Genomic DNA, 5,515 nt, shown 5'->3' with positions numbered 1-5,515 from the left:
GCAATTGATCATTGAGTAAAGTGTTGTTATGTTGATTATTAGTTCCATTTGATCTAACCCCTTAGATCAAATCATCTCTACCCAAAACAAGGTTTTATCAAAGTCACATTGAGGTTTGTAGCGCTTGACTTGATGAGCTACTTCAATTCCACCAAGGTCAAGTGAAACTTCGCCATCGTGACTGTTTTACTTTAAAGCGCGAAAATTCCCCAGATTTTCTATGCATGAATGCAATGCTCACATCTGTTTCCTCTATTTTTGTAACCCCATTACCTGGGATATTACAGTCTCTACCCCTTAAACTAAACTTCGTCCTCGAAGTTTGAACTCTCTCACGTTTCCGAAGTGTGGATCTGACTTGTATAGACTAAATTTTTTCTCGAACTCCTTGGTGATCTCACTGGATATAATTGAATATATCCCTTGTCCAGATTCTTCCTGGAATCCATTAGGGTTTGTCTCTGAACCATGGTTCTTACTTTGATTCTTTGATTTTCTTCCAACTCTATAAGCTTGTTTCCTTTCTCTTTGAAGATTCAATGATTGAGACTTCTTCTGATGCTGCTAGTCTTAACTGAAGACTAGTTTGATAACATACTCCTAATTGGTAGATAGGTCTTTGTTTTCCCTTACTACCAAAACTGCAATAATGGTACTAAGTAAGGTACTTAGCATGGAAATGATCATGGTGGTTTATTCCTCTAAGAATGGATTAGACTCATTTAGTCCATCCAATCATGGTTTATAGTTGATACTTATAACTATTTTGTGTTCTTTAGGTTCCATGAAAGGAATCATTCTATTAGTCTTTGATATTGGTATGTTCAATCTTCTTCATTCTTTGACCATCTTGAGCTGTATTTGATCTACGGTATTTTCTTCGTCCAACTTCTTTATGCTTGACTTACTTGAGCTTCCGTACTATTGAGTAAATATTACTCACTTTCTCAAGTTATAGTCCACTTCTTACTTCCTCGAGGTATGAACCTCGGCTTCTGGTCTGACACCCGTCTGAAAGTAGTGTTCAACAATCTTATGAAAATAAGATCGAACTTCCTCTCAGTTCAGACATTCATCAACTATCTTGCTCAAAATATTGAGTTATTATACATCCAACTCAATCTTTACTCTACCCCTTAGAGTTTTGTTATGGTCTTCAGCTCCTTTTCTTCCAACCATTGGACTTATGGTTAGAATATTGGTCTGGGTCTAGCTTATGGGTTGTACTTTTCTAAGAGTCTCACGAAGTACTTTGTGGTATATCCACTCAATTGTGGACTTCCAATGTGAATCCTTCGACTAAATGATTATAGATCGTTGTTATTTGGTTGACAAACTTATCTGTTCACAACTTCTTGGTACAATTAATCCAATGGTGGACTACTTGATACCAATTGTGGCTATTTGTTATAAAAAATGGACTCTATTGTAGGTTCTGATCAACTGGACGAGACATCCTCTACTTTATCTCGCAGTATTGATCCTATATCAACTATGGTCTTCTGATACCAACTATAGTCTTCTTATATCTGCTATGGTTTCATAAGTCATCTTCCTTTTTCGAGGGTTTACTGTTGCAAGAAAACCACTAGCTAACACTATGATTATAGTATTCGAAGTGATTTCCCATGCATTCCCTCTTCTATGTGGATTATGGATCTTCTTCAGCTTCACCATAATCACCAGATTTCTCACCTTCATGCTTCTTATGTACTAAAGTACTCCTCTGTTGAGGTAAGGCATGAGTTTTGATTGGTACTTCCTTCTGAATATTGTGGTTGCTTCCCATAACTTTACTTCATTTCTCCGATGAACCTTCATCTTGTCTTCGGAATCTTCCAGAATTCGTCGCTTCCTCACATGAATACTATTACCCTCTAGATCTATAGCACCAAGTAAGGACTTGATATTGCAACATGCATTTGCATATCAAAGTCAAACTTCATGTATGGATCTAGTCAAACAATGAAAATCCAATAAAATCCAAGAAGATTCAGCTTTGTGTATATAATACACACCATCATAAGCCTGAATTATAATAGTTGAGTAGGACATCTCGAAACATCAGGCTAAGATGTGTAGTATATAACACCACATAAGATAGGTTTATTTCGTGATACTTAGCACATAAATTTGGCATTCTACTATTTGTCTTAACATTTACCTGAATTGCACAATTGCAATGAGATAAACTTGAAACAAAGTGGTCTAGGATAGTTGTGGTTGACCTAATTTTGTTTGGAAGTACTAACAAAGTATTATACCATATATAAGTGCTATTGAGGACTATTTTGTATGATACCACTAGTTCTAATATGGTTACTCTGAATACATATTTATTAGGATATAGTTCCTATACTTCTAAGCGTTTCTACCATAAGCATATGGTCATGATGTGCTTGGCACACTTCCCATGTTTTTGGAACACAGTTCTTGCACTATTGTCTTGCTTCTTATTGTTCTCCTCATAAATGTTTATGATGTTCTATTCCATCACATAACGATTCTCGGTGAATCATATATGATTAGCAACTCTACCTTGTGAATAAGCATATGTTATTCATATCTCTCTTCCTTACTTCACATGATTGACTCATCATGGTCTATACTACTTCATATAACTCATAGTTATCACTTACTATCAATTGTTTCACAAGTCTAGATAATTTTATCTAATCATTACTTATCCGGCCTACATCTTCTATTAGGATATCTTAATTATCTTCATCTCTTGATATTACTCCTATTACAGGTCTGGATAATCATAAATGTGTTGGTACACATCTTCCAATAGGATATCTTCCTTAGGGTTGTATCCTCTCTTTGGACTACCATGTATTGTATACCAACTGTGATCTACTCATCTATTGTTTTAAGGACTTAATGGTATACTACATATTTGGGATTAGCTGACTAACTTTACTTTATCTAGGTAAGCTAGGTAGGAAATGTTGACTCAAGTGTGTCAGGATTATTCTCAAGTGAATATCCATCTCAAGTCAAAAGAAGTATTTAGTTTATCTAAAACAACTTCCTATAGACACTACCAATCCTATAGGTCTCCTTTAAAGGGTTTTAATCCTAAGGTCAAAGCATTTGCTCTGATACCAACTGTGGTGACCCGGCATACCACTGCATGGTGTAGTATGCAAGTCTGATATAACACCAATGAAACACCGTTCCACTAGTATCATATCGCTCAGGGTGGTACAACAGAAACATATGCGGGTCCAAGGCATGTCTATAGAATTACACACAGACTCTGTTACATAAGATCATCACAGCCTCCTACTTTACAATGAGGTAAAACTGCAGATAACTCCAGAAGAACGACTCGTAGTCTAATCCTATCACGAACTCTATTTGTAGAGTATTTGACTAGCTATAGGGGCTATGAATAGATTCTAGCTAAATAGGAGCTAGGTTTAGGAAGCTAGTTCCCTTCTATGGCTAAACTAGGTTTTCTCCTTGTTGGATGTGGTATCTGACTCCTCTGACAGGGTCTTGTCTTGTCAAGTAGTTGTTGACTCCTCAGCCTTCGAGTTGCACTGTAGATCCTCCTTCGATGCCTCCATATCTAAGCAGGGGATTTAAGAGTGGGATGAGTACGAGCGTACTCAACAAGTTCATTATAGGAAAGAGGTGTTTAATGCACTAGCTACGACATTAGACCAGAAAGTCTAATACCAATGCAGGTTTTCATAACCATTTCTTCAAAAGGTTGCTTTTATTCAGAAGAACTATGTCCGTCAGCCTTCACCGGTTTACTAGAACTTCATGGAGCTCCTTTCCGCCGTTCGCGATTCCATATCCCGGAACAGGGAGTGACAGGTCACGGTTCTTTACACTCTGCAGAGGTGTGTTGCTTTACCCATAAGAGCTCTTAACCTTGGTGCCAACCAAGCTGCAGGCTTGTCCACACTTCCTATGGTGTGAGGCCCGGTATAAGGTCTAGCCAATCATGTTCCTCCGCTACCTCGAACACCCACCCTTTGTTGCATGCCCCGACCCTGGGTCCACGCCGGTCCCATTATTCCTGTAGATTTCAAGGTGGACCCCGACCACGACGACAATGCTGGGCTCTACCATACACTCCTACGCCGGTAGCTGCAACCCATCATAGACCGCAATACCGTGGGGACTTAAGGCTTCCCCAGCCTACCGCTTGTTCTTCGAGCGACAAGTGTCTACGGACTATGCCGTGGGTACTTAAGGCTTCCCCAGCCTACCGCTTGCCACCGACAGATACAAGTGTCTACGGTAAAGCGCATCCGTTGATGAACGAGAGGTGGAAACACTTTTGACTACTCCGTCCCACTCCGGATCTTATGGTTAACACGGGTATTACGGCACAAGAATCACTGGCGACATTTGTTGTTTAATCCTAGATGGATATAAACCCGTGCAATGGAACCTCCACCATATCAACACAATCCATGGTTCCATTGCCCACCACATAGTCATATTCATAGTTATGAAAGTAGTGGTTTTGATTTTTATGCAATAGTGATAACCATAATACTTTGCAAGTAATTTTATAGAAATACTCAAATGACATGAGCAAGTGATGAACTTGCCTTTCTTGACTGCAAGATTATGCAGGCAAGGTCTTCGATACGTAGTAACTCCAAATTCTGAAATAGCATCATCGTCCGGTAAGGACGATGTTTAAAAGATTGGCAAGGATGCAATAATGTATAAGTATGAGATGCAATCGTTCTAAGCGTGTCCTAACCCCGATGATTTAGGATTAGTGAGTGGTAATGATTGGTTTAGGGTGTGTTGCACTTTTAGAGTGATTCACATACAAGGTTCTTATTTAGGTGTGATTACTTGGTATTATAAACAGGTAGATAATAAGGCATAGTAATCAATTGAGCACACAAAGAATGATAATTGGCATAATGTTAACAAGTAAAGAACAGTCGTTAGTTTTAACGCTATATGGCATGGTTAATAATTAATTATCATATACTTCAAAAGAATAACTTTTGAAGAACATGTTCTTTGATAAAGAACAAGTATGATAATTAGGTTGGGTTTCTATGGTTGACTATGGTTTTCGTTAGCTCTTGGGTAGATATTAGATGGTTCCTAACAGGGTTGGATTCATTAGCAACTAGGCTTGATTGGTTTTACTTAAGCATAAGCAACTTAAGCAATTAATTATTCATGGTTGCTATCATGGTTGGTATACCATGCTGGTGATAGCTGGTTATTGGCTATAGGTTCTATCAGGCATGATTGATGATGATCCTTTATTTACTTCAAAAGAATAACATTTGAAGAACATACTTCTTAATTAATAAGAAGTATTACAATTAAGGTTGAGGTTGTCTAGGTTTTGTTATTGGATTCACTAAGTAAGGAATGGTGGTTTCCTAAATATGATGTTTAATAATTATCTTACACTAATAGGGTTTAGTGTGTATGGGATATGATGTCAATATTAGCATGGTTGCTAATGGAGTTCATCACAATGGTGTGATGCTATAAAGGTATGAGTAAGGTTGAT

Source organism: Lolium perenne, chromosome 1, assembly GCF_019359855.2.
Source record: "Lolium perenne isolate Kyuss_39 chromosome 1, Kyuss_2.0, whole genome shotgun sequence".
Lineage (NCBI taxonomy): Eukaryota > Viridiplantae > Streptophyta > Magnoliopsida > Poales > Poaceae > Lolium > Lolium perenne.
The sequence above is the reverse complement of the archived record's forward strand: the minus strand, read 5'-3'. Positions refer to the sequence as shown.